Here is a 14,976-nt window from a genome sequence, read left to right on the forward strand (position 1 = left end):
ATGACACATACAAAGAGAGAGATGACACACACAAAGAGAGAGATGGGGCATGCACAGAGTGAGATGACACATGCAAAGAGAGAGACGACACACACAAAGAGAAAGATGACACACACAAAGAGAGAGATGGGGCAGGCACAGAGTGAGATGACACACGCAAAGAGAGAAATGACACACACAAAGAGAGAGATGGTGCAGGGACTGAGTAAGATGACACACACAAGGAGAGAGATGACACACACAAAGAGAGAGGTGACACACACAAAGAGAGAGATGAGACACACAAAGAGAGAGATGGTGCAGGCAGAGAGTGAGATGGCACATGGAAAGAGAGAGATAGCGCAGGCAGAGAGTGAGATGACACAGACAGAGAGTGAGATGTCACACGCAAAGAGAGAGATGACACACAGAAAGAGAGAGATGGTGCAGGCACACAGTGAGATGACACACGCAATGAGAGAGATGACACACACAAAGAGAGAGATGACACACACAAAGAGAGAGATGGGGCAGGCACAGAGTGAGATGACACACGCAAAGAGAGAAATGACACACACAAAGAGAGAATGGTTTAGGGACTGAGTGAGATGACACACACAAGGAGAGAGATGACATACAGAAAGAGAGAGATGACACACACAAAGAGAGAGATGACAAACACAAAGAGAGAGATCGTGCAGACAGAGATTGAGATGACACATGCAAACAGAGAGATGACACACACAAAGAGAGAAATGGGGCAGAAACATAGCGAGATGACACACGCAAAGAGAGAGATGGCGCAGGCAGAGAGTGAGGTGGCACACATAAAGAGAGAGATAGCGGAGGTAGAGAGTGTGATGACACGCAAAGAGAGAGATGGGGCAGGCACCGAGTGAGATGACACCCGCAAAGAGAGAAATGACACACACAAAGAGAGAGATGGTGCAGGGACTGAGTGAGATGACACACACAAGGAGAGAGATGACACACACAAAGAGAGAGCTGACACACACAAAGAGAGAGATGACAGACACAAAGAGAGAGATTGTGCAGACAGAGTTTGAGATGACACATGCAAACAGAGAGATGACACACACAAAGAGAGAGATGGGGCAGGCAGAGAGTGAGATGGCACACGGAAAGAGAGAGATAGCGCAGGTAGAGAGTGAGATGACACACGCAAGGAGAGAGATGACACACACAAAGAGAGAGATGACACACAGAAAAAGAGAGATGACACACACAAAGAGAGAGATGGGGCAGGCACAGAGTGAGATGACACATGCAAAGAAAGAGATGACATACACAAAGAGAGAGATGACACACACAAAGAGAGAGATGGGGCAGGCACAGAGTGAGATGACACACTCAAAGAGAGAAATGACACACACAAAGAGAGAGATGGTGCAGAGACTGAGTGAGATGACACACACAAAGAGAGAGATGGGGCAGAAACAGAGCGAGATGATATACGCAAAGAGAGAGATGGTGCAGGCAGAGAGTGAGATGGCACACGGAAAGAGAGTGATAGCGTAGGCAGAGAGTGTAATGACACACGCAAAGAGAGAGATGACACACAAAGAGAGAGATGACACACACAAAGAGAGAGATGGGGCATGCACAGAGTGAGATGACACACGCAAAGAGAGAGATGACACATGCAAAGAGACAGATGACACACACAAAGAGAGAGATGGGGCAGGCACAGAGTGAGATGACACACGCAAAGAGAGAAATGACACACAGAAAGAGAGAAATGGTGCAGGGACTGAGTGAGATGACACACACAAGGAGAGAGATGACATACACAAAGAGAGAGATGACACACACAAAGAGAGACATCGTGCAGACAGAGATTGAGATGACACACGCAAACAGAGAGATGACACACACAAAGAGAGAGATAGGGCAGAAAGAGAGTGAGATGACACACACAAAGAGAGATGGCGCAGGCAGAGAGTGAGATGGCACATGGAAAGAGAGATAGCGCAGGCAGAGAGTGTGATGACACACGCAAAGAGAGAGATGACACATACAAAGAGAGAGATGACACACACAAAGAGAGAGATGGGGCATGCACAGAGTGAGATGACACATGCAAAGAGAGAGACAACACACACAAAGAGAAAGATGACACACACAAAGCGAGACATGGGGCAGGCACAGAGTGAGATGACACACGCAAAGAGAGAAATGACACACACAAAGAGAGAGATGGTTCAGGGACTGAGTGAGATGACACACACAAGGAGAGAGATGACACACACAAAGAGAGAGATGCCACACACAAAGAGAGAGATGAGACACACAAAGAGAGAGATGACACAGGCAGAGATTGAGATGACACATGCAAACAGAGAGATGACACACACAAAGAGAGAGATGGGGCAGAAACAGAGCGAGATGCCACATGCAAAGAGAGAGATGGCGCAGGGAGAGAGTGAGATGGCACACGGAAAGAGAGAGATAGCGGAGGCAGAGAGTGAGATGACACACGCAAGGAGAGAGATGGCACAGGCAGAGATTGAGATGACACACGCTAAGAGAGATGGCACAGGCAGAGAGAGAGATGACACATGCAAAGAGAGAGATGACACACACAAAGAGAGAGATGGTGCAGGCAGAGAGTGAGATGGCACATGCAAAGAGTGAGATGGCGCAGGCAGAGAGTGAGATTAATAATGAAACTGTACTGCACTGTTGCTGTGACACAGTTGCTGTGCTATAAACTTAGTTATGTTGTAAACTAGTGTTTATATTGTTTACTTATTGTCATTGCTATGTAGTATGTTAGTAGTGGTCTATAATATGTTATTTTTTCTTTACCACAGATTGTAATCATCTATAGAACGATAAAAGAATATGCCGACGAAGGAAAGAAGAAGAAAAAGTTATAAACATGCCTTATTGTCCAAGAAAACACAATTAGAAGATTCATCCAAAACACAATCCTCAGTGAAAAAAAAGAATGCTCCTGGTAAGCAAACAAAGGAGTTTTTTAGGAAATTAACGCAATGTAAAAAACATCTGGATATTGTTTCAAAGCAAAAAAAATCATCTGTAAATACAAAGAAAAAGCAGAGCCCCCCAAAAAATGTTAGAAATGTAGAAGGAGATGATATTGTCTTTAGTAATAGACGGAGAAATCAATTTATTGACATTCATAGACAACTGTTTTATAACAGAATTGTTTTACATTTATTAAAAAAATTTTTAAATTATAAAAAGATAACTGCTTTTTACAAAAAAAGAAAAGTAATGAAGATTGTGGATCAGGCTTTTGAAGTGAAAAAAAATTATACAGTTTAGTAATCAATAGAATTCGTACACTAGATAAGGTAATCAATGTTTTGAAATCAAAATGTGAGTGGAAAAGAGTAATTAATCGGACTCATTTTTGTGATGTTTTTTCTGGAGAATGGAAGCATAGTTCAAGTTGTGAGCCATTTTTTAATGAAGAGAGTTACTTTCAGTATAATAATTTGGTGCGTGCAGTTGACACCAGTGGTCGAGCATATGAGGTGAAGGATGGTTGTTCGGTTTAAAAAGAAAGAATTGTGCCTAGAAATGCAGAAGAGGTGTTAGCTGATGAAGTTTTAGGGAGATGTCCTAAGGCTCCAGTGTATACTTGGAATTGTAGTAGTTTTTGTAGTGTGCGACAGGATTCAATTGATTTGTTTCTCAATTTCTTACGGACATATACTAAGAAAAGTCTAAAACAAAAGATGAAGATGTTGCAAGAGTTAGATCCTTGCAGAGTGAGAGAAAAAACAGGTTTGCATGGGCATTCACTGGCTTGTCTTTCAAGAAAAGTATGTCAGAGTGTTTTTCACCATTTTAGGATGTTAGCAGTGCATCATAATAAAGTGAGGAAATTAGTGAGAAGGTTGTATTAAGCAAAAAAGTCCAGCACTTAAGCTAAAACAATTAAACAGTGCTCTTTTGCATGGATCTGAATTAGATGTGAAGAACATTTGTGAAGAAATTGAGTTTTGTTATTTTGGTGAAAAAGAGGACAGTGCAGAAAGTGATACAGTAATAGAAGGTAATGTGGAAGAGAATGTACAGATTTCAAGTACAGAAAATGTTGACCATGAAATTACAAAGTTTACGGTCAATTCAAGTGAAAGGCCTAATTTTTCTTGTGTGTGTTGTCGACAAACTCATTATAAGAATCAGACTAGGTTAGTTAATTTATATGTAAAAAGTGAAATGGAAAATAATAATGAGTGGAAGGATTTTGTAACTTATTTGTTGGTAGAAAATTGTTTTGATTTGGGTTCTGATCAACGTATTTGTAAATATTGTTATAATAAATTAAATGAAAACAGAATGCCTGCTAGAGCTGTTCATAATAATCTTGAGTTGGTAGACATTCCTTCTGAATTGATGGATTTAAATACCTATGAGTCTATTCTGATTCAATGTGTGCATCCTTTTCAGGCTATTGTTCGCATGGAGCCTATGACAGGGAAATTGCCTCCTTCAGATTTACAGAGAGGATTAACGGGAAGAGTTGTTTATTTGCCTCTAGATTGTAAGAAAAATATTGATACAATTGGTGCAGAAAAAGTAGAAGAGGAACCTCTGGTTATTCTAGTTAATGGTGTTCCGACAAAGAGTATGAAAATCTGGCAAGAATTAGTGGATGTTAGGAATGTCAAAAAGGCAACGTTGTATTGGGTAAAAAACAATCACTACTACAAAAATGTATATGTTGGAGAAGAGGAAACAACTGTAGAAGAGGACAGTGATTTCTCAGCTGGGCAAATTGAAAAAGTTGATGTCTCTAGAACTGAAGAAATGTATGAACATTATAGTGTTCATCCTTTGCATTCCAAAGAAGTAATGGGTAATGCTATTGACTTGTTTCAAATGAAAGAAGCAAAAGGAAGTCCCATTAGTGTATGGGAAGAAAGTTTGGAAGTTCGTTGTTTTCCTCAGTTATTTCCAACAGGTCAAGGTGGACGATATGATGACCGACCTGTTCAAATTCCTGCATCTGAATACCGGACTTTAAGATTATATGCAGAAGATCCAAGGTTTCGTCAATGCATTCCATATTTGTTTCATCTACTGTTTGAGAGTGACTTGTCTGGACTTTCTTATGCAGTGAACCATATACTGAAAATTGGAGTACATCTGCAAAATGTTTCGGCAAGGGACTTTATGGATAAAGTCAAACTGCAAGACAGTATTTTGGAATCTCACCTAATTAATCTCATGGCATATCAGCGTGGTACTAACGAGTATTGGTACCGTCGTCATGGGGAATTGAAATGTATGCTAAGAAACTTAGGAACTCCTACATGGTTCCTCACTCTTAGCTGTGCTGAGTATGCTTGGGAAGACTTACTTCAATTTCTACGAGAGGCAAACGCAAACATTGAAAATATAGAATACAAGACACCTGGAGAACTGTGCTCTTTGGATCCAGTTAATGTATGCAGGTATTTCAATCATAGATTTGAAGCTATGATGTCTTTTATCACAAACAAAAAAAATCCTCCGCTTGGAGAGGTTTCGGATTTCTTTTGGAGAAAGGAGTATCAAGCAAGAGGTGCTCCTCACATACATATGCTGCTATGGATCAAAGATGCACCCAAATTTTGAACAGATTCGGATGACACAGTGATGAGTTTCATTGAACAGTATTCTACATGTGCTGTTCCGAAAAGTACAGAAGAAAACAATTTAAGACATCAAGTTTTATGCTTTCAAACCCATCGTTGTGGAAAATACTGTCGTCGAAAGTTCAAATCCAAGGACAAGTTCTACACAAAATGTCGTTTTGGATTTCCACGACCAGTAATATCTAAAGGAGGAGTGAACAATTTTATGTCTTCTCTGCAACATACTGTGACAAGAAAATCACTAAAAAATACATACAACTTAAGAAGAAATGAGTCCAAAAACATAAATGACTACAACCCAGTCATTTTGTCCATGTGGAATGCTAACATGGATATTCAATATGTTGCTGACAACTCTATTGCTGTGGCTCGATATGTGACGTCTTACATCACAAAATCAGAAAAGACAGAACTGAAGAAAATGTGGGAGGAAATTTCACATGAAAAGAGTCTAAGTAAGAAATTGTACAGTTACAGTCTGAAGATGTTGTCGCATCGAGAAATTGGAGCATATGAATGTTCTGCTCGGTTATCATCAGCAAGTCTATATGCCAAATCTAGAACAATCATTTGGGTGAGTCTAGGTCTTGCTGCAACACGAAACCGAGTTTTGAAATCTGTACAAGAAATTGAGTATTTGGCGGAGAAAGAACCAAACAGTACAGATATTTTGAAGACAAACATGTTGGATACATACTATCCAAATAGAAGTAGTCATCTTGAGAACGTTTATCTCTATGAAGTTCTGCAAAGCTATACTTTTAAGAGGAACATCACAGAAGATATCAATAAAGGAGTATATGCTGTAATTGGATGTGAAGGATGTCTGGTGAAACAAAGAAAAGGTCATTTGACTAATCATCGAAAATTGAGTTGTGAATCTCCTGACAAAAGGGAATTTTACTATTTAGCTCTTTTGCAAGTATTTAAGCCATGGCGTACAGAAGAGGAACTACTTTGAGATTTTATTAGTCATGAAGATTCTTTCAATGCCACCAAGGATACCATAGAATGTCCTGTTTTTTTCAAATTATCTGCAAATGTTGAACAAGGAAATACAGCAAGAAGCTACAATTACAGCAGAGATTGCTAGAGACAGTTCTCAAGACAGTCAGAGTTCTGCTTCATTGAGTCAGGATCCACTAGGAGGACCAATTATCCAAAATGAAGCTGCCACTGCCATGGATGAAGTGGAAAGAGCCATGGAACAAGCTCAGGAGGATGTAGTTAACTTATAAGATTTGGAAAAAGAACTAAACGTTGAGCAGAAACAAATATATGAGGAAGTCACAGAACAGATTGAGCATGGTTTATGTCATGAGAAAAGAGAGTGTTCATGTACGTCATTTATGCCTGTCCGACTGTACGTGAGTGGAGAAGCAGGAACTAGAAAAAGTTTTCTGATTAAAGCAATTGCAACTTATCTGCAGAAAAGAACTGAGTCATCGCTGTCTTGTGTTGTTACCACTCCAACTGGGTTGGCAGCACATAACATTAAAGGGATTACTTTACATCGTTTATTGATGCTGCCAGTAGAGCATGATAATAAATTACAATACCACAAGCTATCTGGAGAAGCTTGTTGTGAAGTTTCCAGAATCCTGAAGAAAATGAAACTTCTTATCATTGATGAGGTAAGCATGGTATCAAATGTAATGCTTGCTTTTGTGCATTTAAGAATGCAAGAAATTCTTAAAACAGAGTATGATATGTTATTTGGAGGCAAACACATCATTGTTTTTGGAGATCTACTGCAGCTAACTCCAGTGAAAGGACAACCAGTGTTTAAAATGCTTACGCATGAAGATACCAGGAAGTGCCTAGAAAGCATTGGAAATGTTAATAGATGGTTAAATTTCAAATATGCAGAACTGCTTCAAAATATGCGACAGGCAAAGGATGAAGATTATAAAAATATTCTACAAGATGTAAGAATTGGAAAAGTAAGTGAGCATGGCAAAGAAGCTTTACATGCACGATTAATTTCAAATTTGTTTCCAAACGAAAATATTCTCCCAGAGAATATTTTTAAGAAAATTGCTGAAAACAAATCTGTGATATGCTTGATGCCAACTCTGCAAGAATGTTCAATCTTCAACAACAAAATGTTAAAGTTAGAAAATCAAGAGATTGTGAAACTGGAAGATATTGATAAAATAGAGCATGAAGGAGCAACTATTATTTTTTCAGAAAAGTTGAAATCAAAATTGGATTCTTTAGAGAAGACAATATGTAAAACTGCTGGTTTGGAAAAGACTCTGTATGCATGTTTAAATTGTCGTATAATTTTACGATGGAATTTACATGTGGAAAGAGGTTTAGTAAATGGAGCAATGGGTCATGTTGTTGATTTTGTGAATTACCGAAATAGAGATGAAATTGAATTTTTAAAAATTAAATTTGATGGAATTGAAGAAGTACAGCAATTCAGTCGTTGTTCTGCTCAATTTTTGCTTGTGAAAGATTTATATGTCCGCCGAAAACAGTTTCCTGTTTCTTTGGCATATGCGGTTACTATTCATAAATCTCAAGGTTTAAGTGTAGATAGTGCTTTGGTGAATATTGGAAGTTCTGTGTTCAAGGAGGGTATGGCATATGTTACTTTATCTCGAGTCAGAACTTTATCTGGATTGTACTTGATTGATTTTGATGAGACAAAGATTAGTGCAGATCTAAATTGTGCAAAAGAATATAATAGGTTAAGAAGAGAGTATGCTCCAAATTTACCTCAATATCCTCTATTTGAAAAGCGTGTGGTAGGCCGAAAAAGAATAAATCAGAAAAATTGTAGTGAAGTTGTAGCAAAAAGAAAAAAGTAGATGAACCAGTAATTGTAAGCAGAAAGGAAAAGGATTCAGTTAAAGATGTTGTTGGATTTCAGTTTGAAAACAGTTCTGGTGTCAACTGCTATGCTAATGTAGTGGTTAATGTTGTTTTTTTTCCTCCAAACTTTACAAGAACAGATTGTTGAAAATCGGGATCAAAGATGTTGTTGTTTGTTGAACTCTGTGTTTGAGAAATGTAGCAGTGATAGAACAAAAATAGAAAGTGTTTCTGAAATTCGAAATGTTTTAGACATATGTTCTGGTATAAATCAATTTTCACAGAATATTCAGCAAGATTGTCAGGAATTTCTAATGTATATGCTTGTTGTATTGCAAGATGAAGGTATAGATGTAGAAAATCTTTTTGGCCTTTCTTATAAATGGCAGCATAACTGCGACAATTGTTCCTTTTCAAGTACTACTACAATAGACACTGAAAGATTAATATATTTGACTTTTCCAGACTGCAAATCAGTGTCTTTTAATAATCTAGTTAGAGAAGCAAATCAAAACATGGTCTGTACTCAATGTAAATCTGCAATGCTATCAACATTATTTATACAAAGATATGGAGAGTATGTAATTTTAATGTTCCAACGATGTAGACCTGATGGAACTAAATTGACAACTTTAATTAAAAATTTTGTGGCTTCTCAATTATCAATTTCAGGAAGAACATTTGTAACTGCAGCAATTATTTTTCATGATGGTCCTTCGACAACATCAGGACATTACACAGCTTATTTAAAATGTCAAAAAGGCTGGACTAATTGTAATGATACTCAATTGACTTTCAAACAACGTTTGCCTTTTGACTTACAAAATTCTTACCTAGTGTTTTTACAACCGAAATTTTAGGAAAGGTAATTGGCCTATGAAGATTGGAGCAGTTAATAAAACTTAGTCTGCTGTTCAAAATTACTTTGTGAGTGAGAGTGATCAAAATAATAAAAAACTTGTAGTTGTCATAGAGGTAGTGTAAGTGTATCACATAGTCAGTGATATCAGTATTATAGGAAATGTGGATCATGAGTGAGCCAGAGGTGGAAATATAACTATTGTTACATGATGAAAAAGATGTTGGAGCTTTTCTTTCAGAAAGTCGGGTAAATGGAAATTTAAGAGTACTATTGAGTAATTTCCAAAGAAAAGGACTTTCCATTTACTATTTGGCCTCGTGGAAAAGTAAGTGGATCAAAAATGAGTTAAGATATGTTTTTTCTAAGTTTTACATTATTTATTGAAACGTTGTATGGGTTTTTTAAACACAATCTTTTTGATTGTGTTTTTTTTTTGCCCGCTGTCATATGATGAGTAGTATTGAACTCACTGTTTTTAGTGAAATTCAATATATTCTGAGAACAGCAAAAATAAACCATATAACATGTTGTACAAGTTATTTTGTATTTTGTATTGTGAAATATATATTATACTCCCCTTGTCTCACGCTCACTCACCTTTACCCACCCTCTATCACCCCTCTTTCCTCAACCTCACTGCCCTTCTCTCACCCTCCCTCACCCTGTTCCCTTACTCCGGTTCCCTCACTTTTCCTCATTACCCATCCTTAACTCCCCTTCCCCTCACTCTCCTCCCACACTCACCTTTTCCCAGTCCCTCTGCTTCACTCCCCTTCCCCTTCTTTCCTTCCTTTGCTCCCTCAGTCATTCCCCTTCCCTCACTCACCTTACTCCACTTCACTCACTCCTTCTCTCACTCCCTGTGTCCTCTCACATCCTCATTCCCCTTCCCCTCACTCCCTCTCTCTTACCCTCACTCCCTCCATCCCCTCACTTTGTCACTCCCCCTTCCCTCACACTCACTCCCTTTAACTCACCCCTTTAACTCACCAACACTCCCTCACTTATCTTTCTATGCTCCCTCACTTAGTCCCCTTCTCTCACTCCTTACTTCACTACCTCTATTTCCTCACTCCCTCACTCGCCTTGTCTTGCGTTCACTCGCCTTTATCCACCCTCTATCACCCCCCTTTCCTCAACCTCACTGCCCTTCTCTCACCCTCCCTCACCCCAGTTCCCTTACTCCGGTTCCCTCACTTATCCTCATTACCCATCCTTAACTCCCCTTCCCCTCACTCTCTTCCCGCACTCACCTTTTCCCAGTCCATCTGCTTCACTCCCCTTCCCCTTCTTTCCTTCCTTTGCTCCCCCAATAATTCCCCTTCCCTCACTCACCTTACTCCACTTTACTCACTCCTTCTCTCACTCCCTCTGTCCTCTCACTTCCTCACTCCTCTTCCCTCACTCCCTCTCTGTTACCCTCACTCCCATTGTCCCCTTACTCTCTTACGCCCCTTCACTCACCCTCACTCACCTTCCATCCCTCATTGTCGTGAATGCACCCTCACTCACTCCCCCTTCCCTGTCACTCACTCCCCTTTCCTTACTCCCCTTTCCTCCTTTAGTTTTGATAACTCACATTCCTTTTATATCTTACTCACCTTCAGTTCATTTCTCTCTCCCTCTCTTCCTCTCTGTCACTGAATCTATCCGCCTCATTATCCTCTTAGTAATTTGCTCTTCCTCTATTTCTTTTTCCCTCTCTCTGTCCTTCACCATTCCTTTGTTTCCCTTTCTGTGTCCTTCACTCCTACTTTATCTCTTAGTACCCTTTTATGACTTTTAATCTCCTGCCTTGTCTCTTGTATTTTGAAATATATATTATAAAAATTATAACTTATTTTTTTTCCTCTTCCACAGATATTACATTTATTAAAAATATGTCATTAAGTTTACATTACTTATAAGGTAAGGTTGACAAACAAAATGTACTTCCTCATCACTCTTTTCCTTAACCTCACTAATCTTCTCTCACCCACCCTCACCCCCGTTCCCTTACTCCGCTTCCCTCACTTATTCCCATTCCCCATGTTTACTCCCCTTTCCCTCACTCCCCTCCCACACTCACCTTCTTTCAGACCCCCTGCTTTACTTCCCTTCCCCTCTCTTCCCTTCCTTCGCTCCCTCACTCATTCCTCTTCCCTCACTCATCTTACTCCACTTTACTCACTCCTTCTCTCACTCCCTCTGTCTTCTCACTTCCTCACTCCCCTTCCCTCACTCTCTCTCTCTTAGCCTCACTCTCTCTGTCCTCTCACTCTCTCACTCCTCTTCCGTCACTCTCACTCCCTATAACTCACCCACACTCCCTCACTTACCTTTCTTTGTTCCCTCACTCAGTCCCCTTCTGTCACTCCTTCCTTCACTCCCTCTATCCCCTCACTCCCTCACTCCCCTTGTCTTACCCTCACTCACTTTTATCCACCCTCTTTCATCCCTCTTTACTCATGCTCACTGCCCTTCTCTCACCCTCCCTCACCCCCGTTCCCTTACTCACTACCCCTCATTCCCCATCCTTCTCGCCCCTTCCCTTTACTTTCCTCCCCAACTCACCTTCTCTCAGTACCTATGCTTCAGTCCTCTTCCCCTCTATTCCCTTCCTTCGTTCCCTCACTCATTCCACTTCCCTCACTCACTTTAGTCCACTTCACTCACTCCTTCTCTCACTCCCTCTGTCCTGTCACATCCTCACTCTCCTTCCCTCACTCCCTCTCTCTTAGCCTCACTACCTGCGTCCCCTCACTCTCTGTCCCCTTCCCTCATGCTCACTCCCTTTACCTCACCTACACTCCCTCACTTACCTTTTTATGCTCCCTCACTCAGTCCCCTTCTCTCACTCTTTCCTTCACTCCCTCTGTCTCCTCACTCCCTCACTCCCCTTGTCTCACGCTCACTTGCCTTTATCCACCCTCTATCACCACTCTTTCCTCAACCTCACTGCTCTTCTCTTACCCTCCCTCAACCCCGTTCCCTTACTCCGCTTCCCTCACTTATCTTCATTCCCCATGTTCACTCCCCTTCCCCTCACTCCCCTCCCACACTCACCTTTTTTCAGTCCCCCTGCTTCACTTCCCTTACCCTCTCTTCCCTTCCTTCGCTCCCTCACTCATTTTCCTTTCCTCTCTCACCGTACTCCACTTCACTCACTCCTTCTCTCAGTCCCTCTGTCCTCTCACTTTCTCACTCATCTTCCCTCACTCCCTCTATATTACCCTCACTCCCTCCATCCCCTCACTCTGTGACTCCCCTTTCACTCACCCTCACTCACCTTCCATCCCTCACTGTCATCAACTCACCCTCACTCACTACTCTTCTGTCATTTGTTCCCTCAGTCACTTTCTACCCTTCATTCAGTCATTTTATCCATTCATTTATGCAGTGCACATTCATTGAAAAAACAATGAGAGAATATATAAGGAATATAGCTCTTTTTGGAGAATTGGAGGTAGTTCTAAAAAGAACTTTTTTTTCCTTCTTTTTTCGATTTTATATATTTTTTATACTTTTTCAGAAAAAACAAAACCAGGGAATCCAAAACTGCTTAACAGGAGCAAAAACAAAAAGGGAAAAATGAGTGGTGGGTGGAGCAGCGGTGTTCTTGTTTTTTCCGAACAATAAGTTTGACGCTCTGCTCCCCATAGCAAATCAGTTCGTCGCAGTCCTTGCAGACAAATTTGAGACCTGCAAAGACCGGCTGCACATTGGGAATTAATCTTGCAGCTTGCTTACCAGAAGGTGTTGCTCCACCAGTCGAGGTGCTGCCGCCATCTGTTGGGGGATTGCGTGCCAGGTCCCTGACACTCTCCCTCGCATAGTTGTTGGGGTGTCTCCTCTCAACATGCCTGATTAAGGTGGCATTGCCAAAGCTGTACTTTTTTGTTGGGTCACCACGTGACAAGGTGGTGCCACAGATGTTGCAGCACACCTTCGCCGCATTCACCTTCTTTTCACCTTCGGGGAAGGTAAAAAATTTCCGAATAAAATGTTCTTTTACTTTGCGCCGAGGAGGGTCCTCTGGCACAAACTCTTCATCAGAGTCACTGGAGGTTGTCTGTCTTCCAGCCATTCTTCAGAAAAAGACAAGATGCTGCAGAAGAACCAGGGAACAGCTCTTGCTCTCTCCAAGTTCAAAGTGGTAGTGAGGGAAATGGGTGGGGGCTTTCAATATTTGGAAAAAAAACTGTTATGAACCAATGAAAAGTGTTGTTTTAAGGTCACATCGCTTGACGCGCTTACGCTATGCGCTCCGGAGCGCTTCCGGGTGCGCTAACGCGGCACGTACGTAGGCGCTCACGGAGGCGCTTCCGGGGGCGCTTACGCGGCGCGTATGAATGACGTTTTACTTGATTTTCGGAAATGTGTTTAAAGTTAAAATACGGTTATTTAAAATCAAAAATACTACTTTTATGAGTATGCCACTGAATGTCTTGCATTATTATTTACTTTAAATACATAATTATATTTTCTTTCGCTCGCAGGAATAGCGCTCACGCTACGTGTACGGATGCGTTTACGGGTACGCGCACCCTGAGCGCTCCGGAGTTAAAAAATAAAAATAAAAAACATGAAAAATACATTGAAAAATTCATATTACAAAAATATAGAATATTTGAATAATTAAAAAAATAATAATGAATAGCTATAAAAAATAGCTATTAAAAAAACTTAATAATTCACTTTAAAAACCGTAGGTTTCAAACTCGTTATAGTTAGGAATTAGCTTTTAAAAAACCTTTGAAATTCACTGAAAAAACCATAGGTTTCACACTCGTTATAGTTAGGAATTAGCAGTTAAAAAACCTTTGAAATTCACTGAAAAAACCATAGGTTTCACACCAGTTATAGTTAGCTGAACATTTTACTCATACAAAACCATTGAAATTCCCACGTTATAGTTAGTTGGACTCACTATAACTCGCGCGCCCGCAATGCACTGCTGATGATGTCACATATTACATCATTCATGACATGGTCAGTGACATCACTGATGACATCACTGATGACATCTCAAATGACATCACTGATGACATCACTGATGACATCTCAAATAACATCACTGATGACATCACTGATGACATTATCCAGTGACTGTGTGTTTCTGTAAAGTTTAAATATGTTTTACATATTCAAGAATGAGTGTGTGTATAAGTGTCTGGATGAAGGTTTTAGTTGGTGCGTGACTGACTGTATGAGTGAGTGATTAAATGTGTCTTACTGAATGCATGGGTTAGTGACTAAACTGTCTGAATGTGTGCATCAGTATGTCTGTTGTTGTGTAAGCTGTTGCATGTGTTGATCAGTAGCAATATGAGTGGCTATATGGGTTATTGATTGGTTGCCCAAGTATTTTTATGGGAGACTGAGTGTGTGTGTGGGTGGCTGGGAGGTGTGTGACTCTGTGCATAGATGTGTGAGCAGTTGATTCACTAAGTGTATGGGTGCAAGAGTGCATGAGGAAACAGCTGTAAGGGTGGTTGACTGTGTGCATGGCTGTGTTGGTGAGTGAATGGATATCTCAGTACTACATGTCCAAGTATGTACATATGTAAAACACAGTGCATGTGAGAGTTGGCATATATAAATGACTATACATGAGAGCCAGTGATTGTGCGAGTGGCTGTATGGATCAATGTGTACTTGTATCAATGATTGTATAAGAGAGTAAGTATGTGTTAG

This window comes from Lissotriton helveticus, chromosome 6, assembly GCF_964261635.1.
Source record: "Lissotriton helveticus chromosome 6, aLisHel1.1, whole genome shotgun sequence".
In the NCBI taxonomy this organism is placed as follows: domain Eukaryota; kingdom Metazoa; phylum Chordata; class Amphibia; order Caudata; family Salamandridae; genus Lissotriton; species Lissotriton helveticus.